This window comes from Ambystoma mexicanum, chromosome 3p (genome assembly GCF_040938575.1).
Source record: "Ambystoma mexicanum isolate Mex_15411 chromosome 3p, UKY_AmexF1_1, whole genome shotgun sequence".
Taxonomy (NCBI): domain Eukaryota; kingdom Metazoa; phylum Chordata; class Amphibia; order Caudata; family Ambystomatidae; genus Ambystoma; species Ambystoma mexicanum.
In genome coordinates this window covers 393285522-393307981 of record NC_090925.1, presented here as the reverse complement: position 1 = coordinate 393307981, position 22460 = coordinate 393285522, and positions in this window count along the sequence as shown.

The following is a 22460-nucleotide window of genomic DNA, read 5'->3' as shown; positions in this document are numbered from 1 at the left end:
ACCATTAAGGCCATCATCAATCCGGTAGCTGTGAAATTGGACTTACCTTCACACATAAGGATTCATCCCGTGTTTCATGTCTCACTTTTGAAACCAGTGCAACCTGGGACCCGAGTACAGAAACCACCGAAACCGATCACAGTCGACGGGGAACCTGAATTTGAAGTTAAGGATATCCTGGACTCAAAAATCAGCAAATCACCTGGAAAGGATATGGACCACATGAAAGATCGTGGGAACCTAGTGAACACATTCATGCTCCACGGCTGTTAAAAAGATTTCATTACAATCACCCGAACAAACCGGGACCAATAGGAGAACCCTGTGCCTACTGTGCCCCTGCTAGAGATTGCAGGACGGAGTGCCTACCTCACAAAACTCCAAGATAAACGCCTCCTGGGGTGTTAACAAGGGAGAAGACACGGGCAAACATCATCTTTCAAGCAGTGCCACGCCAGTGCAAACATCATTTGTGCGGCTACGTGCTATGCCCCAGTGGAGACCAGGTGAGCGTGACACCTAACCTCTTTGCTAAGATAGAAACAAGGCATTTAATGCCTAATAAATGGAATTATTATTATTATTAGTACTATTATTATTATTATTTACTGCTTCTACAGCGCCACACGCCCTTTGCCTTGGGGCACACACAGAACAAGAGGCGAAAAACAAATAGAAAGGAAACCCAGAGAATGAGGAAAATGTACTAGAAGCAACATAATTAAGCCCCACCACTATGTTGAAGAAGTATCTTTTAATGGCTTTCCTAGAAGCAATTTGAGAGGGCAGCAGCCTAAAGGACAATGGCAGGGCATTGCAGCTCTTGGGCAACGAATAAAGTTCAAGGCCATGTGCATCACGCACAGAGCAATACACAAACAAGGCGCAGAATTCCCAAGCGACAAACTACGCCTACACCAACCAACAAGAACACTAAGATCAAGCACCGACATACGCCTGGAACCAAAACCCTACAACAGAAAAAAACTCTGAGGATTGTCTTTCTCTCGCCAGGTACCCAAAACCTGGAATGACCTACCTAAGAATATACGGAATACAACAAACCACCTAGCATTCAAGAAACTCCTCAAATTATGGCTCTTCAAAGCGTAACTACAACAAAGACGCACTAGAATGCCCAGACATTAAAACAATGACAAAAATAACTCCAACCTCGACCACTCTCAAATTGGACAAACACTCAAACCAAACAACCAACCACTCGACAGAGCATAAGATTACATGGCAAATAGCCACAAAGGAAGGCTGCAGAGACTGACCACATACCTAGACCCAGATGAAAGCCTCAAGTGACTCTCCCACTCGTACGTACCGGACGAAAATATCCAGACCGGCAGACGCATCTCGATAGACACTGGCCCGCGTTGCATCTGGATAGGATCGTTTGAAGGATAACATGCCCGCGCCTAGAAAAACGTGAATGCTAACATGTGCCACACCTAGAGTTGTGAACACCAGCCTGCGTGGCGCTCAGATGGAGTTGTGAATGTTGGCATGCCCACACCTGGACGAGTCTCTAAACACTAGCCTGCGCCACATCTAGATAATAGTGTGAATGTTGGCATGACCACACCTGGATGGGGTCCTGGACATTGGCCTGTGCCGCGTCTAGATGGGAGTGTGGGGGCCAGCGGGTGCCGCACTCGGACGGAACTGTGAATGTTGGCATGGTAAAGGTCAGGTAACCCACTAACCAATATAAGCTCAAACTCTGCATACTTATCTCACTCAAAAAGCTCACACAACCATCTCTCGCACAACAAGCCGCACGCACTTCACAACACTGCAACAACACATAAATCGGAACAGCAGCACACACGGACTGACTCCGATCCGATACCCGCACCAAAGCTGAGCACCCGGTGTATACTGAGTTGAAGCTGCCAACAGAACACCACTACTCTCACTATCCTACTCCCTTCTTCACCCTACTAACCCATTCCCACCTTTATCGTTTACAGATCCGCCTGAGCGCCTGGGGACCAATTCCGTTGGTGACGGTGCATGGTACAAATACCTTTTAACATTTAATATTTAACACACCTCAAAGCCTGCGCCACCACATTTTTCGAGCTTGAAGCATGGCTGCAGAAGCTTCGTGACATTGTTAGTGTACAAGAGCCTTGGGGCTTGTGCGAGTTCCAAGCGATCCCTCAAGTATTGAGGGGCTTTGCCGGATTGACATTTGTAGATCAGTGAAAGAATTGTATGGGTTATTTTCTGTTCAATCGGCAGCCAATGCAAGGAGCGTCTGGTCGATGTCACATGGTCCTTCTTACAAAAAGATCACAGACCGCCCTCAATGCACCATTTTGAACAATTTTGGAGGGCCTGCAAATTAGACCTGGAAGTTCCTACCAAGAAACTATTGTAATAGTCTAGTCTTGAATTATTAAGGGCAGTGGGAAGAAGGGATCTATTTTCCATTGAAAGAAAGGGCTTAATTTGATTGAGCAGTTTCATCATGTATGAGCAAAGGTGGGAAACAGGAGATTTCATTGCCATCCATGAATCCAGGTAGACTCCTTAGGTCTTTAACTCTTTAGCCACTGGGATTATACAGTCAGAGATGGAAAAATGATTGTACCGCAAGTCAAATTTTTTCAATCTTGGACCTGGACCATCATTCAACAGCTCTGTTTTGTTTTCATTAAAGGCCAAAGAATTAAAGGCCATCATGATTGAATCACTGTATAGATAGCGTTCAAGGCCTCTGCGTCTTGTATCTAGTTGACTGGCAGCTCGAAAAGGATCTGACTATCATCAGCGTAATTGCTGTAAAGCAAGGCTATCCAAAAGATCAAAAAATTGTTAATTATACATTTTCAGCAGTATGGGGAAGTGGCAGGATTCTTGAGTAACCCTACAGGTTATGGAACTCAGAAGTGCTTGGCAATTGTCAGATGCCACTTTCGATGAGCGACAGATCCAAGAAAAAAAGATATCCAATCAACAGCACTCTTGGAACAACGTGCAAATTCTAATAGCCTGTTAGTAAGAATCACATGGTCCACGAGAGTGAACGCTGCTGATAGATCAAGCAACATAAGCAGCACTGGCCACCCCTTCTCGATGATACTAATAATATTAAATCCAACAGGGCAGTTTCAGTGCTGCACATGGCCCAGTATGTTGTTCATCTCAACAAACTCCTGAAGCTGGATGTTCAGGAGAAAGGGTACATTTGTAATTGGGCGATAGTTTCTGGAGGGGGAGAGTGATCCACGCCTCCTTCAGGCATGTAGGCACATGGCACTCCCTAAAGGGCGCATTAGTGATCCTCGTGATCCGCGGCATCAAGAGCTCTAAAGACTCTTTGATAATACGAGTCGGGCAGATGTTACCAATGCAGGAAGTCGGTTTCAAGCTTTTGACAATATTTAAAGCTTCACCTTCCGTAATCTGTTTAAAGGTGAATGTGGATAGATCAGAGTCAGGATTAGCACAAATTGCAGGAGAGGACATGTCAGATGACAATGAATTATCCTTCATAACAGACTGGCACCGTGTAATAGCTTGCTGCTGCACAGCAACTTTCCTGATGAATTCTTCTTGGATTTCTTTGCACCATAAGGTGCTGTTCTCTGCCTTCGGGGTCTGGTTAGTATTACCTTCAAGTTCTTTCAGCATATTAAATAGTTCTCTGGAATTGGACCCGGCATTACTGATTCTGATGTAATAATCAGTGTATTTAGCCAGGTTGATAGCATGTTTGTAACCCGACACAGAGTCCTTATAAACAGACAGCATAAGGGGCCAGGGATTTTTGTTCCAATCGCTTTCACACAACCTTTTGTGCTTTCTGGCATAAATGACATCATCAGAGAACCAAGCATTCTTCGTAGCTTCCGAAATTGACTTGTAATGCAGTCTTACTCTCAATCCACTTGTCAGATATACACTTCTGTCCTGCCTGATTATTAGGAGTATGAAGTAACCAAGGTGTGGTCCTTCTGCCATACACTATGCAGGAACCAGGTAAGTTACAGCAAGTGTATTGGGCCCGGATGTACAGGTAAGTTCATCAAGTACATGGTGAAGAATCACTGGCCCATCCACACAGCTCGTTCTCTCTCTCCAACTATCATCTTAGAACCTCCACACTCAAAGGGCAAACACTCCACACCAACATTCCACCACTCAGGATTCCACAGCACCAGCACATTACACCAGCACATTAAAACAGAGTGTCTCTATTTCACTCCTTCTGCACTCAGTATAGAGTTTTCCTCAAGCAATGAGAGCATGGGCGAGGTATCATACACTGTATGGTTTTGGGCGTACTGCCTTAATCTCTGGAATAACATAGATGTGGCATTATTCACTATTTAAATAGTTTTATAATAACAGACAACAATGATTCATTCTGATCACTGCACTTTACAGAAACCAAACACATTTTTGACCTTTGAATGTTTTGGGGCTCCCTTTTTTCCTTTCCAGTTTCTTACTTTTTGTGTTCCCTGCATTCAGCTTTACACAACCCATCCTTAGTGCTGACGCTTCAGTCAGTTGGTTGTTCCCTCCCAGAATGCTCCAGCGAAGAAGCCTCCACACGCCCCAGTACTACTCAGTAATGCTCTAAATGCTGCCATCAAAGGAGAAGTTTGGGTTTATGTTTGGTCTCATTGACCCCTTTCTCATCAGCACTCAGTCCGATCCAGAAACATTGTTCTCACACCCATTCCTGCTACCACAAATATATCCCCTTCCTCCAGCCACACTGTGTCTTGCATTGGTCTGTGTGTCAGTATCTCTCTCTCTCCTCTTCTGTTCTCCCACCTCTTTTTCCTACATTCTTCCTACAGACCAAGGTCTGGTTCCCCACAGGCGAAGGCATAAGATGCCTTTTTTGCATACAAACTTCTACAGCGTAACATCACTATGGTGGTTGTGGGTACTGTATAAATACCTAATATGTACCATTCCATCTCCAGATTCCAGGATCTTTCACATTGCCAAATGCTATAGCTTCTGAAGGGCTTAGCTTAGCTAAAATAATGGCTTTGGCGAACTGGAAACCACTCCTCAAAGAAAAAATTAAACACTGGCTAAAGGAAATGTGTGATCTAGCTACGATGGAGAAAATTCCACATAGTCTTAATACTGAAGAGAATCAGTTCAAACAATTCTGTTAACTATATGTAGATCAATCATATTTGAATGATAATTAAAATTAGCTAGTTTAAAGTGTGACTTCATATCATGTGAATTGCATATCTTGATTAATGTGTCCTCGTACAGATTAATACAGTCTTGTAAATATTGGCCGATTGAGAAAACCTACACTCGAGTGCTGTTATGAAGACCTACACATCTTCTTGCCCTACACTCTGAAAGACATGAACATAACATTCTGCCTACACCTGTAGAGGAGGTCCCAGACATGGCCTGCACCCCTACCCCTCATTTCTTGGAGAGTACTCACCAAGGTATGTGATGTATGAGGAACAAATGAACCAACAAAGAGCTGCACTGGGGCTCTGCCCAGTGTACATCAGAAGATCCATACCTGTTGAAGCGCCCATAACCAGACAACCCTGGGCAGCATGGTACCCTATCAGACAGCTGCACCAGCCGCTGATACGAAACGAAGAGTACCTACAGACGGTCCATGAAGAGACCCAAAGAGTCTTAATGGAAGGCCAGTGGAAATGACACAAGGGCCTGGACAGACTCACGAATGAACGAAAACAGCCATCGAAGATAGCACACCAGTGCGAGTAGCTACGAAAATAAATGTAATGGACACAGAGAAGAGACGATGTTAAAACGTGAGGAAACGTTGCTACAAGACAACATGGAAGCAACCGACCAGTTAAACGTGTGTAAATAGGCTTGGAACGCAAGAAGCTAAAGAAAACGATACTGCTTGCAATGCTTAATAGAAGAATAGAGCGGCAAGCGCCAACTATATCTACCTCAATAAGGCACGCTATACAAGTGTGACTCCATTTTGTAAAGTAGAAATGTACCCAGGCTGCCAGAGGCCTAACAGGCCAAGTTTCATAAACCCAGCGAGCGTCAAGAGAAGGAGCGGAATTGAAACTCAACAAAGAGCGGCTCATGCCTAGGAAATCAAGATCATCCAGAGAAAGGGAGGAGAGCATCAGCTAACAAGACTCAAACTTCAGAGCATACCAACCTGCCCCGTGAAGGTCAAGATAAGGGAGGCCCATGCAGATGGCGATGCCAAAAACAGAATTAAATACACTAAAAGCTGGAAACTGAAGCAGATTCACGGTGAACAGACATGTGACCGAGACAGGCGCAAAGAATTACCAACGTCTGATGTCACCCAGATCCAAGGGTGCCATAACTTCTCCAGATAAGGGGCTGCAGTTTTGAGACTATGCCCAGCCAACTAATTGACACATAGCCCCTAGATACTGATTGATGGAAGGGAGGCAGGGGGAAACTTGGCACACCAGGCACTTGGGTGTCCATTCTGCATGCTGCTAATTAAAAGTGGAAATTTATGTCGAGGGGTGTAACCTGCCCAATCACAATGGACCAAGTTATCTAGGGTCCTATATATCGGAGAACTAATGAGACATCGTACTTGTAGTGACGTCTATCACATGTGATGTAGAGGGAGGGGCGTAGATGCCCACCCGATAAGAATTATCCAATCCGCATGCTCTATTATCATATACAGATATAGCACCTATACTTAAGTTACCTTTCCTAACCAATTATATTGCATGTCGAGTTTTTGTAGAATTAGACATCAATGATGACGTGTTTTATGCATAAAGGTTGCTGTTCAACTGAAGTTCGAGGAAGTTGGAGCGAGACAGGTGATTGCAACGATGCTGATTCCCATTTGTTTCCCTGTTTGATGTACTTGTCATTAAACAGACTTCCCTGTGCCAAAATACTGAGTCCTCATTATTGAGTCGTGTTGGAGTAAGTGAATTCTGCACCCCCATCCCTCACATGGTACATCTATCCTGTCTTACAAGTACTAGAGGGTGAGCACTGACCTATGGGCCCGTCGGTGAATTTCCCGCCCTCCTGTACACTTGGTAGCAGAGGATGGTTACGGCCATTGATTATGGATTATTGATTAATATAGTTATAAGACACCTATAGACCGACAGCACAAAGTAACTCTAGGCCTTCAGCAATATCACAAGTCCTTTCGCCATTCCAGCTGAGTAGGCTGAGAAGCTTCCCGTGGACAATGATAGTGTAAGTCCATAAAAAATCTGCAGTGGGTCTGAAGGAACCCGCCTTTCCAAGCATAACCCTTCTCATTCCCACAGGCAGCCAATCAGACGAAAAAACCGTAAGAGGCTGAAGAGGAAGGGGCGGTGATCCCGAAGTTCCAGAGAGGAAAAAAGATGCGATCGATGAGGGAAACAATGATTTTCGTTACTTTGGCAAATGTCTTGTAGGCATTAGAACAAGTAAGGGAAAGGTAACGGAGGGTGGCGGAGAAAAATTAAAATAGTCAGAAGTAGAGAAGATTGTATATATATACATATAGGGGGTAATGCCTCAAGCATAAGAGATAAAGAGTGGATACCGGGGGCACACCCGAGAGAAAAATAAGGGATACCAGGGGACACCTGAGATAAAAAACAAAGGATTACCAGGGGGGCACCTGAGATAAAAACGTAAGGATTCACCTTGTTCCTGCGCCTTAATACAGCGGTCAGAAGAAACATGAACTCATAGCCCATATAATAAGGGACAATTAGACTACGGTGACGTTTAAAGACGCATCAAAGGAGTTCGTTTAAACTCCATGACGGGGTATTGATAAGAAGGCAGGTATATGTATGACCAGCTGGTGTCTGTCTAATCTGTCAAGTGTCTGTCATATGTGTTCTGTTGTATGTCAAATGTAATAGAACTGTATCATTGATAGTCCGAAATGAAATTTGGTTTTACGCGATTCTGTAACTGAGAGGGAATCGCCAATGAATTAATGGTTTTGAGTTAATTGATAGTATAAAAAAAAAAAATTGGTGGGAAAAGATTGGATTGGAGCTTGCATATCTTGTGCTCACTCATACTAGTAGAAGGATAACAAACTGTATAAATATTGTTGGTAACAGAATTGAAAATGGAGGAGGTCACTCCACTTGCGCATCTGTGCATGCAACTACCTAAGCATGCTCCTAAACTAAAAAAGTATAGCACAGAGTGGGTTAAGGGTACTGCCCACAAGATGTTTATGCCATGGCCACAGAATGGGTCCCTATCTAAACCCGTTTTACAACATATGATGACTTTTCTACATGCCACATATGCAGGCAAGAAGCCAGAGAAACGTCTTGCTATTCTAGAATTGTGGAAGATGTTTGAAGAAACGAAGGTGGAAGAACCACCCACAGACTGGATACTAAATGTACGTACGGAGGGGGGTGAGACGCCTACCACGCCACCAGCCCTGCCTGAGCCAATCATTGAAGGGAGTAAGACAGAGGTGCTTTACCCGCTAAGAGAATTTAAGGCAACCACGGGGTATAGCAACCCTGCATATGAGTCGCCTATGTACAGTAGTGATGACAATAAGGGAAAGGAGGAAAGGAACAGGAAAACGATATCGCCTCCGCGGTCCTGAGGGACAAGGAAAGACGCGAAGATGAAGGAAAAGATTGGGCACAGAGTTGTTCACCTCCTGATAAGGAGAGAGAGGGAAAGAAAATGAAAAGGAAATGAAGGTAGAGTTCATGAGATAGCAGTCACGGAAGACAAATGGATGGGAGGTCAGATATTGCTGAAGTTGGATGGAAAAGGAAGTGATGTTATAAGGCCTAGAGAGGTCTGATGAGATGCAAAGGAGAAAAAGAGATGGAAGTAAAGAACGAAAGGACAAGAGGAAGGATAGGCTAGAGCGAGAACAACTATATCGAGCAAGAGAAACAGCTCGATCGCAACCAGAAGGCAGCCTACGACCAGTACAAACATAATAAGCAAAGGTCGGAAGAAGAGCAAAGAGCACAAGAGAAGAAAATGAAGAGAAGAGAAGATGAGGAAATTAGAAGGGCAAAGGAACGTAGAAATGAAAGGATGAAGGAAGTAGACAAGGCTAGAGAAGAGGTGAAGAAGCACAAGGGAATAGACGAGGAAGCAGAACGTAAGAGCAGACAGAGGGCACAAGATCTTGAATATTTGGAGTGGGAAGTTAAAAAACCCAATCCTGTTGTAGAATGGGAAGACATAGAAGAATTCTTTCCTGCACACGACTCAGTGCAAGGAATAAGTGGGACAAATATTGAAGATGACTTCGACACCCGAAGTATCGGGGAAACGATCGATAAATTATAAGATGACATGGGGCTGGAGCAAATATCCCAAGGGGGAAGGGAAGATGAGCTCCTGGAGAGCACTCAACTATATGACACAGAGGATGTCACCCGAAGTAGTGGGAACAGGGGACTGTCCCTAGACAGACTAGAGATTGGGCATGATGAAAAAGATGCAAGGAGTTGTGTAAACTGGCAGTATTCAGAATCTGACTCCGGTGGGCAAACGGAGTATGAGGCACACGAGGAAGGGAGACGATGCGAAAAACGGCTCCCAGGGGACCGAGTGATACGATGGTCAAACGTTAGCGAATCCGCAAGTAGGACACCGAAGTCTGCCGCACAGTCCGGCCGGCATGAAGGAACACCCCACGGTCAGAGGGGGGTGTCAGCACATGTCTATGCAGATAGATTAAGGGCAAGGCAGAAATGCCACCCCAGCGATAGATAAGAGAGCTATGGGAAAAGAAAAGGAAGACTGTGCATTCCAATTCCCGCTGCTAGAAAAGGGGGGAGCAAGACCACAATATATTCCATGGCCACGCATGGACCGAGAGAACCTTAAAAATAAGCTTCCAATGCTGACATCGGGAGCCGGAAAGTGGATACATGAGTTAGAGAAAATGACAAGGGGTGTTAGCTTAGCTATAGGGGACATTGATGGCCTCCTAATCGCCATACTTTATGTAAGAGCAGACAATGTATGGAAACTGGCAGGCTACCTTAGGGTAACCGTAATCAACACTTCCCATGACGGAGCACCATTTAATAATTGTAGAGCAGCAGTGTGGAAATCGCTGCGAACGCTATAACCAGACACCTCAGATATGGGAGCTATAATGACTCGGAAAATGAAAGAGTCAGAGGATCTGTTGATTTATATCCAGAATTTTCAAGACACGTGGGTGCTCGAAATCTATCCCTGTATTCTACCACATATTATGCCTGGGGTTGCCTGAACCGGTGCAGAAGCAGCTAAAAAAAAACTGGTAGGAGTAGAAGCAAAACCAGGGGCCAAAATACAGTTGACAATTGCACACTACTGCAGATTGTTGCAAGGAAAGAACCGGAAGAAGGAGGCAACTCGTAAGGGTGAGGAATCGAAGCTGGTGCAAAAGAAACTCTCGAAGTATGCTCTCGAGGGAGCCATGATGACAAGCCCAGCTGAACCAAGAGCGCAATCAGTAGCTAACCCATCCCAGAATAACCAAGGTAGCGTGGGATTTTACCCTAGGGGGGGGGGTTTGGTAGAAGAGGATGGCAGAGTAATCAGGGTGGGTTTCGAGGTAACCAGTGGGGTTTTCAGAATAATCAATGTGGCTTTCAGAACACGCAGATGGGCAGTCCAGCTACGTCAGATGGACAGATGGCCCGACCGCCGCCAGTGTGTTGGCTGTGTGGAATGACAGGACATGTGGCACGTGTGTGGAGAAGCCAAGGCATGTGGCAAAATAGCCAAGGGATGGGGGAAGGCATGGTGAGTCAGCCAGCCGTCCCCCAACAGGGCGGTGCACAAAATCACACAGTGCAGCAGCAGGCACCAGGCTTGCAGCAGGGTGCACAGCAAGCAGTTCCACCCCCGCACATGGGGAACATACTGCAGGGACAATCCCAGCAGGCACCACCGCAAATGTCACAGGGCACTAGCTCCGGAGGGGGAGTCACCCCTGGGGATGGGGGAAATAAGCACGTATACAGCGGGCCGAACTTATATATGAAATAGGACAGCTCATGGGGGACTCTGATGTGTTCTATCCTATCAGTGGCACCAGACCCTAATAGGGAACCTAGGGTGAATGTAGTCATACGGGGTAAAGAATATTCCTTCTTAGTTGACACGGGTGCGACGTGCTTGTGCATACGAGAAGGCAAGTTTTCCTTGTCCGGCGAAGCCATAGATACTCAGAGTTTCACAGCAGCTCACAGTAGAGTTCCCTTTACAGACACGCTCCGAGTCTCCGTGGAAGAGCGTGAAATGAATATACCCTTATTATATTCACGTCAGATCCCAGTAAACATTCTGGGTCGGGACTTAATGACTAAATTGAATATGACAGTCTCATTTACCGAGAATGGTATAGTATGCTCCACTCCAGGAATGCATTATTCAAACGTGTGCGAAATGATCAGAGCATACTCCAGACGTATAGCCATGAGAGCTATACCATTGGGTCCAGAAGTCTTCGCATATGGCTTGCGGGTGCTCATGGCGGGATTGCCAGGCCTCGCAGATAGAACTATGAGGACACCTGATGAGTTTCTATTCAGACCCAGAATACCTATGCACGAAGAGGAGGGACAAGTATTTCCCTTAATGATACAATCTGCCGCAGTACGAGGGAAAGTGGTATTGTTTGAAGGATATGACGATGAAGGCAGCAATGGTGTGTGATTATCGCCATTGAAGAAGGGTATCGAGTGATTGACGTCACCAATGACGATCTGTTCGAAGAACACCCTGACCTAGAAGAAACAAGGGTAGAAGTGAGTCTCATATTTTGGGTCAAAATGATCAAACGGGAGGTGCCACAGAGAATGATGTTGGCGCTAATACGTCAAGAATACTTTGATGACGACATGGCCCAAGTGCCTGTCGCGGTATGGACTACAGGGCCCTATGATGTAGGCCTCCTGAAGGGGGCAGGTGAAGTGAAAATTAAACTGAAACCAGGAGCAATTTTACCAAGAGCAGGACAATATCCTATGTCCAGAGAGGCAGATGAAGGGATCGCAAAGACAATTTCCGCCATGATGGAGCAGGGCATCCTAGTGACGTCAGAATCCCCTTGCAACATAGTGATTTACCTTGTCAAGAAATCAAACGGAGGGTCTTGGCATTTTATCCAAGATTTAAGAGCATTAAACGATATAGTTGAAGCCAAGTTCCCGCTAGTCCAGAATCCATCCACAATTCTATGCAACATACCCGCTGAGGCAAAATATTTCACAGTGATTGACTTGAAAAATGTGTTTTTCTCAATCCCGTTGCACCGTGACTCACAAGACCCGACGTCATTCACTTTCAGGCAAATGCGCCTGAAAAGCACGATGCTGCCACAGGGATACTGTGAGTCTCCATCCATTTTCAACAGAGTCCTGCAGATGGACCTAAGCAATATTGCAGTAGACAGTGTTATTTTGCAGTATGTGGATGACATTCTGATCTGCAGTGTCACTGAGGAACAATGCAGGCGCGACTCTGTCCAGCTATTGACTATCCTGGCTCAGAAAGGATATAAAGTTGACAAGGAAAAGCTACAATACTGTCAGCGAGAGGGCCTGTACATAGGACAGCTAATCTCACATGAAGGGAAAAAGGTAACCCCAGAAAGGGCTGAAGCTATCATGAACATGGCTAAACCGCTCACGATAAAACAAATGCAAAGCTTCTTAGTCCTGTGCAATTATGTCAGAGCATGGGTCTTCGACTATAGCTCGTATACCAAGCCCTTGCTTCAGGCCCTAAAGAAGGCCCAGGCGACAAGGGAAAAAATTAAATGGACTGAGGCAATGGAAAAGGGGTTTGCAGAGTGGGCGATCTGTAAGGCCCCAGTTCTCGGGATTCCTAATTATGCAGAGGAATTCTACCTGTTCTCACACACCGATGGTCATTTTATGAAGGCAGTGCTTGCGCAGCAAACCTCACTGGGGTGCAAGCCCCTAGCATATTACAGCGGGAGTCAGGACCCGGTCATGAAGGGCCACTTCCCATGCAAACAAAATCTAGCTGCTGCCGCGTTCGCCATTGAGAAGGCGTCATCCATTTTGATGGGGTGCTCCATGACATTGTATGTCGAGCACTCATTGTTCGCCATACTAGAGAAGCCAAAGGGCACACTGACATCTTAGAGAGCATCCGCATATGAAGTGATTATTTCTTACCCATTGATCAAAATAGTGTGATGTAAAACTGTGAATCCAGCTACGTTCATATCTGAGCCGGTCACAGAGGGAGAACCCATACACGATTGTGCAAATTATGAGGAATTCTATGATGAAATCCCCAGGGTAAAGGAAAATGCCTTGGCAAGTGGTGAAATCATGTTCATTGACAGTTCCTCAAGAATCGATCAAGAAGACGGACAAAGATATACAGGCGTGGCCGTGGTAAAACACCTAGCGAATGGAGAGTTTTGAGTACTCGTAAGTGCATGAATACCATCTCATTATTCGGCAGAGGCTGAAGAACTATTGGCTCTGATACTCGCCATTGAGAACCTTTCAGACCAGGAAGTAACGGTGTACAGTGACTCCGCCTATGTGACGTCCAGAGTGCATGCAGGTCTAGCGCGCTGGAAAAGGAGGGGCTACCTCTGAGCAGACGGCATGCCAGTGCAACATGCAGCCTTATTGGACAGGTTGATAAAAGCACTACAGCTCCCAGTGGGCATAGTGGTCGTGAAATGCGCCGCTCATACCAAGGGGACGGATTTCGTGTCACGTGGATATCATGAAGCAGACACGGAAGCCAAGTGTATGGCATCCAAAAATGAAACAATCATGGACGTGGAGGTGGCACGTACCCATGAGCGTATGATGGTAGCACGAGCCACCCCCGAAGCCTATAGTAACATGGGGCAGCCTCAGCTAATGGAGCTACAAGGGGAGGCACCTCACGAGGAGAATAATTTGAGGAAGCATCGAGGGTGTTCCTTAAACCCCTCTGATGGGTTGTGGAGGCAAGACAGCACTGGTAAACCAGTAATGCCTGTCGCCCTACTGAAGGTAGCATTGGAGTAGTTATACTACCCTATACATATGACAAATGAAAATCTCGCTGCAACGCTCGCAGAAGACTGGTTTACACCGAATTTAGCAGAGCATGTTGTATTTTTCGTGGTGAACTGCATTATCTGCCAACAGTTCACCGCTGGGCACACATTAAAAGTAGTGAGAGGAGTTATCCCCCAGCCAAATGGACCATTCCAGCACTTGCATATCAACTATGTTGACATGATTCAAGTGTGTAACGGGTACAGGTATTTAATTGTGGTGGTGTGTCCATTCTCTAGATGGATAGAAGCAGGTCCCTGTGCACACCCAGACTCTACCTGTTCTGCCAGATTTCTAGTGAGGGAAGTGTTCCCAAGATGGGGGGTGTGCGAGGTAATGAGGTCAGACAACGGGGTTCACTTTGTTAATGCAGTTTTTGAGCAAATCAGCTTGATGCTTGGTATAAAGCACAAGTTCTCATCGGCGTATCATCCAGAGGGGAATGGCATATGTGAACGGCTCAACGGCTTGTTAAAGGAGAGGATAGCCAAGCTGAAACTCACATTAAAAAAAGGATGGTTGCACTGTCCACCACTGGCATTGTATGCACTTCGGAACCAACCAGGCTCCGACCATCATCTCACGCCGCACGAGATAGTCACTGGCAGAAGGATGAGGACCCCTCTTACCCCCCGAGATAGAGCTAGACGTGATGCCCAGCCAACCAGTCTGGTATTGGGGACAGAGATGCAGGAGTACTTGAATTGCATGGCATCCAGCGTCTCTGTCATTTCAGGCCAGCTGCAGCGATGGCGAAAAGGGTGCAGCGCAGCACAAAACACAACAGGAAGTGCTGAAACAGACTCTGTGCAAAGTCTATGTGCACCACCTGTCTTCCCTGGTGACGCTGTTCTCATAAGGAACTTTACATGGAAGAAGTGGAATGAGCCACGATTCAATGGCCTTTCATCGTAGAGGACTGCACTTCTTCAGCCATCAAGGTCCAGGGCAGAAGGGCATGGCTTTTCCTGAATGACATTAAACCTTATGTAGGAGAAAGCCCTCCAGCTGCATCCAATCATGAAGAAACTACAGACATCGGGGAAGAACCTCAGCACGTGCAGACGAGATCCATGGCAAGGAAGAAGGACGCATGACCTGCAAAATGAAGGCAAAAAGAACTCTGGTTTAAAGTGTGGCTTTTAAACAAGACATTTTCTCAAAACAGTGAAAGATGATAAAGGACATAACACGAACACTCTGTGCATCCTAGTTGCACGGTAAAGAGAAGCACATCCAAAGCCACAACAACATTGATAAAATGAACTTTTGAAGGCACGTCATGCCCAAGTAGTACAAAGAATCAAAACTCTGATAGACTGCAAACACAATATTTTCTGAGAGCATAACACAGTATCCTGAAGCAACCACTATGAAGACTTTGTTTACAGAATTTATGGTATCTCCCAGCAGAAACCTCAAGTGGGATGTGTTAGCCTACTTTCAACTGGTAGTAATATCATACCCATCACTCATAGGGAGAGAAACCAGTGTCACAGACTTCATTCAAGACCCTGCGAACAAGAAAATAAACTGGCAACTACTGACTGTCATCTCGGAAGCCTTCTCCAAGCTACACGAGCACAGTGAAGAGGACACAAATGCTTCCACCGCCAGTAGACATTGATGAACTCACATTTACTTTGTTCTTTCAAATAATAGAGAAATGCCCAGGACTCATCGGGAGAACAACTGGCACACATACTTTCATCAGAGACCCAAGAAACCTAGCTCAGTTGAACCAAATGTGGACTAAGCTAAATCACCTCGTGGTAGTCCATGCAACAGGAATGTGCAGAGACTGTGCGAATCAAAAGAAAACCTCAGGACAAGGACCCTGCCAAACAGGACAAATGTCCCTATTACTCGAAGACATCCGGCTGACGCACAACGTCCTGCTTAGACTAGTCACAGACTATCCGGAAATGGTGCGGAGGCCTGCAGATGTTGACATCATCACCTTCCTTAGAGATACGGCCAACGCCCCACACATGGGTACACTCCTCCACGGCATAATGCTCCAGGTGGAGCTGTCTAACTTCCAGCAAGAATACCTTAGGAGGTTCCAGTGAGACTTTCCGCCGTGGGACAGATCGTGGAGACAGAGAGACAGTGCTTTATCTTTCGCTGTGGAACAAACCGAGGACAGAGACACAGTTCTTCAATTTTCCACCACAGGACAGATCAAGGAGAGCAGAGACAAGAACTACACCATCCTATTTTTTCTTTTTACTTTTTCTCTATTTTTCCTTATTTTTATTTTTATTTTTATTTTTATTTTTCATGTTCACTTTCATTTTTATTTTTATTTTTACAACATTTTATTTTTGTGTGATTTTTAGCAGTTCCATCTTTTCATTCCTTCGCATTGAACAGGTTCCAGCATGTCCTCAGGACCAAGGCAAAGTCGAGGAATGCACTGGGTTTTTACCTACTGTAAATATGCATTATGAATGTGATATACCAAAGTTGCAAGCCTAACCCTTTTTCCATAGTCTAGCACAGGAACTGTACTGCCTACCCAGAGATTACCGACAGCACCCGCAAGAGGGGGGACACATGAAAAAGCACTCGTCACGTTAGTAGTAATGAACTCTTGAACTACGAGATCAGAGCAAGAAGAGGAATAAATAACTGACTATGGACTTGTTTGAAATGGGGGCACAGAACAGTAACCTTGTTTTACCACTAGCACAGGGGCGCCCCTGCTTCCCTAGAAGGAAATGCTGCCAGATGTCCTACAAGTCTATTATGTGTGTATGCGTAGTAATTATCATTGTCTTTCTATCGTTGACTATCAGAACTGCTTTCTTTATTGGTGCACGAAGTGTCCCAATCTCAGTGCACCCACCAGATAATGAGCGTCTGGGGCCTATGAAAGCACCCAGATCCTATATAGTCATCCCAGTCCCAAGAAAACCTGATGGTAAAGTTATCGAACTAAAATTAAATATAATTAGCATTGATTCAGACACACTTGAGGTAAGGAATGACGAGAAAAGCTAGAGACAGGGTCAGCACGGAATGAATGAAAACACGGCACTGACCACTGCACGCACCCACACACAGGATACACACAGACAAGGGCAAGTGTCAATGGTTACAGGGCCTCCAACGAAGGCAGCAGAGAAGGGGAGACTGCCTGCCGAACAATCAGTTCTAGAAAATAGTGAAAGTAACCAAGGAGAACCAAGTAAGAAACCAATGAAAGAGGGCATAGCAAAATCCCTCTAAAGAACAGAAGCAGCCGCAAAGGAACTCACAGAGAAGACACAAATACTGATAGATTATTTGTTCATATTTATAGTCAGAGCAAATAAACTGCACGAGGAGCTGAAAATTAGAACTACAGAGACTATAACTGCAAGCATGTCAGCTCGAACACTGCTAACAAGCACCAGACCTATGACACAGCCACGCGTTGGGGAGTTGGTGAGTTGGTGAGCCAATGGCGGTTAGAGAACCTCTATGGAAGACTACAAGAGGGAAGGAAAAGAAACGAAAAACCTTCTCCTACCACTGAGATACAGCCAAGGCAGCCCGCCCTACCAAGACGCACAGAGTGGAAAAGCAGCACAGATGCTTTTAAAGACATTATAATAGCAAACTACAGAAGAACGCTGAGAATCAAGAGAAGCCCGCATGAAGATAACAATGAGCTCAACGATTACCTGAACAGCACAGCCCACCTCGGAAACAACATAGGGTACCAGCACATGAAGGAAGTTGGACGAAGGGAGTCAGAAGGAGAATGCTTCGTCTGTGCACTCCTACCATATAGTATGGGAAAATCCAAGATCTTCGTGGCTGTAGAAATTGATGTACCCACAGCACACTGTATATCACATGTAGCATTGTGCAACACCAGAGGACAATTTATGGGAAGAGATGCCTCGTTGGTATGGGCCAACGAAAAGGATTACCCGGATGAAGATGGCTACGTCCAGGACATTAAGACAAGAAACAGGGCGCACACAAGGAATCACGTGATCAGATACGAGAATCCAGGCATCAAAGGATCAGGAACATGTTGGGTAATAAACCCAATATTGAACGTTCAAGGAAAAACTGCAGAAGAGGCGCAGACCTGGAAGAACAGAGGCCAAATACAGATTTGGGGAACAGTGGTCTCCCCAGATGGATGGGAAGAAGGAGTAGTAATCTGCCGAGCTTGGATGGTCTTTGGAGCCTGCCGAGAAGCAATAGAGAATTTGCAGAGGTTGTGCAAACCTCTATGGTCAAAACTGGTAAAACTGCTAAAATGGCTCGAAGACACAGGAGGACCACTGCAGATAGTACCGCTGGAAAGCCCAAAACTATATGCTTCCGAAATAATGGCACGAGGAAGATGGGAGAGAATGTAAACTGTGGACGAAACTTTGAAGCCCCAGGAATGACACAAGGAACCACAGTTATTATGGACCATTAATGGGCGTGTGGATCCAAGGCATACATAAAACTACGGAAAAACTGGGGAGGCATATGCACACTGGTGAACGTCCACGTTCCTGCGCTAGTGATCCCTAAGAATGACCTGAAGTTGGACAGTTTCCCGAAAGCAGATGCTCATCTAAGGAGAAGTAGATCTGTGGAATTGGCATCCAGGATAAAGAGAGAAAATTACTTTTCACCAAATCAGAAGAGGCATGCAAATGCAATCCCATACGAACACAGGCTGTTCAGTGTCATGATGCCTGCCTCCAAGGAGCCAAACCAGGCCCGGCACTCTCAGAGACAGACACCATGCATTCAAGGGAAGTCCCAGCAGCCCCAGATGGGGGCCCTTTGGACTCAGTCCTGGCGCCGTTGGCGTCAGGCTCATAGGGGACATCAGTCCTGGCGCCATCGGCGCCAGGCTCATACAGAAGTAGGTTGGGAGTAGTGCTTGGTGTAAACTTACCTGTGCAGACCATGCTGAAACTTCCAAGACTGGAAGGAACTATTTTTCTAGGGACTACTTGATCTCTAGGGTGTGACCGGTGGAGGAATACATATTTCTGGGGGAAGAATACATACCTGGAACTACTTGAAAGGCTATTTAAGCCACACCCAAGCAGCAGACCACGCTTCGCGTTGTTCTGCACTTAGCAGCTGGATGCTCACCGTGCCTGCTCCTGCCTTGGTCCTCCATCACGCCTGCCAGCATCCTGGAGACACCTAAAGAAGAAAAGGGAAGAGAACAGGTGAAAACAAGAACCTTACCTGATACATCTGCACTCCGGATTCTGCACGCCGACGATCCAGCAAAGAAGGCAAACATTTTAAAAGTGCATCGCGTTGCGCGCAGCACGCTGCATTTCACTCACCTGCATGTGGCGTTTTCGAGTCCTGCGACGTCCATCCGGAGCTTCCACCGCCATCCAGCACCTATTGGAAGGAAGGAGAAAGAGAGGTGAGAAGGGAAACACGAATCTAAGTAGAACTTACCTGTGGTTCAATTCCCTCTCCGCCTTCGGGTTTGTGCCATACCTTCGGCATCTCAGCACCCCGGCCCCTAAGGGGAAAAGAAACAGACATTGTATTAGTGAGAGCATGTGAGAACATTAGCAATACGCTCACTCAAGACTTACCCATTTGCAAGAGAGACACAGCAGCTCTTTTCGGGTTGGCGCCTTACCTCTGGCATTGCCGTACCCCGGCCCCTATGGGGAAAAGACATTGGACATTAAAGGAGATACTTAAAACTGCAAAGTAATCTCTCATCGGAATTCTTACCAGAATTTGGCTTCATCCAAATCGCCTGCAGCCCGGAATCTTCTCCAGCACCTGCGAAAGAAAAGAACAGATGAGTGAATATAAACCCAAACTTGCCATAAACATGGGCGGTACGACGGGAATGGACAAACTAGTTTAAACTCATCAATCCAATGAAGTAACTGGAATCACAACGCGCCCCTGCATCAGAAGCAGGATGGAGAGCTTGTCATTTTGGTCCCTAAGGTGAGTCTCCGCAGGGAATCCCAAAAGGATTTCATGGAGGGAGAGAAGGGAAGTGGGAGGTCAGAACATCACCCGCAGACTATTAACCCTTCCTTTTCACACACAGTGGGATATTCCTCCGAGCCAGAAAAGCCAGGTTGGGGAATCCAGTCCAGTCCATCTTCTGGGTCTTACGCATCTCTGCAGAAGAGGTCACAGCAGTCCCAGCCACGCTCGCCCCTCCGTGGGAGCCAGATCAGCGTTACAAAACGCAAAGCCAACCCATAATTTCCCACCCAGGCGCCATGGAGACTTCCGAGACAGACCAACTGGCCCAATTATTGGGGGAATTACGGGCAGAAGTGCATGTCGCCCGCCAGGAAACTAACGCCCTTAGAAGGGAACTAATCTTATCCAAAGAACAAACTGATGATTTGGCTAAACAGCTTTTGCAGAGTCAGGCAGGACAAAAGCCTTTACCCGGCTCCGGGATGAATTCCACTCCGATGGTTTCAACCAACCCGGTGCAAATTAACCTGCCAGGAAATATGCCTCTGGCCCCCCCTGAGCGTTTTACTGGGGATCCCAAGAAATACGCCGTTTTCATGAATCAATGTCGTTTACATTTCATATGCAGACCTGGGGCCTTCCCTAACGACCAAACCAAGGTGGCTTTTGTGCTATCTTATCTCAGTGGCAGTGCTGCCGATTGGTCGATTCCGTTGGTAAATCAAGACGGCCCAATCCTTCAGGACTTTCAAGGCTTCCAGGCAAGCATGGAAAGATTATTCGCTCGACACGCTCAGGGTGAGGCCTTGGATAACGAACTTCTGTCCTTGCGGCAAGGAAACCAAGATCTCCTATCTTATATAGCCACATTTAACAGATTGGTCGTAGAGACTGGGTGGCCTGAGTATAAAAGAATTACATTATTCCACCGAGGTCTGCGTGGAGAACTAAAAGACGTTCTTGCTCAAATAGTGAACCCGCCTCAACTCTGCGCAGAATACATTGACTTAGTGGTCCAACTTGATCATAGACTCGAGAATAGAAAAGCGGATCGGTCCAGATTTGAAACCTGAGTTCTGATCAAAACCCACACAAGCCCCAAGGGTACCGACGCTTCAGAGCCAATGCAAATTGGGGGAGTTAAAGGACCACTAACTCAGAAAGAACGGGAAAGAAGAAGACAAAAACAATTATGTCTTTACTGTGGAGCTTCTGGACACTTCCTGCGGGATTGCCCGGTAAAACCACCTAAGAACGTGGTTGGAGCCACAGACAGTAATCTTCCAGAACCTGATTCGGGAAACAACCAAGCCCGACAAGCGTAGAGGTCCGCTTGCCGAGCGTGAAGACAGACTCTTTGACCTCGCATTTCATCATGCCTATGGTCCTCATAGATCCAAAACAGCCTCAACGGTTGCACGGAATAAAAGCCTACCTCGACAGTGGGGCTATTGGAAATTATGTTGACCTTGAATTGGCTTCCAGGATTGGTCTCCCTCTCCGTCCAAAAACCACCAAGGATGTCATTACCACGGTTGATGGAACCGAAATTGCCTCCGGGCCGGTAACACACTCTACCACGGAAATGACACTGGTTGGCCAAGATGGCCATCGGGAAAACATAGTGTTTGACGTAATCAAGGCTCCACAATTTCAGGTAATCTTAGGGATCTCTTGGTTAGAAACACATAATCCTCGAATTGACTGGCGAGCAAAGAGCATAACCTTCCCTGATTGTGCACAAAAGTGTTATCCAGGAAATCCACAGATGGGTCTAGCCTCAGTAACCTCCACAACAGTACCATTACCTTTTCAGTATCAAGACTTTCAAGACGTCTTCCAAAAGGAACAGGCCAACACCTTACCTCCTCACCGGCCATATGATTGTCAGATCGACCTGGTACCCAATGCTCAACCGCCTTGTAGTAGAATCTATGCCCTTACTGAACCGGAGAACCTTCATTTGCGACAGTATTTGGATCAGTACCTTGTCAATGGTTTTATTCGCCCGTCAAAGTCACCTGCTTCCTCAGCTCTATTCTTCGTACCGAAAAAAGAAGGCGACCTTAGAACTTGCATTGACTACCGCGCCTTAAATCAGATAACGGTCAAGAATCGTTATCCTCTGCCCTTGATCCCAGACCTCCTTGACCAGGTAAAAGATGCTTGTATCTATACTAAGTTAGATTTAAGGGGAGCTTACCACCTGGTGCACGTCAGAGAAGGCAACGAATGGAAAACTGCCTTCCGCACCAAATATGGACTCTTTGAGTACCAGGTAATGCCTTTCGGGTTGTGCAACGCACCTACTGCCTTTCAATATTTTATGAATGACGTTTTTTGAGAACTCATCGATGTTTGTGTCATTGTATATATTGACGACATCCTGGTGTACTCCTCCTCGGAATCCGATCACCGAAAACATGTTAGAACTGTCTTGGAGAAACTGCGCCAACACAAACTGTTTGCAAAACTTGA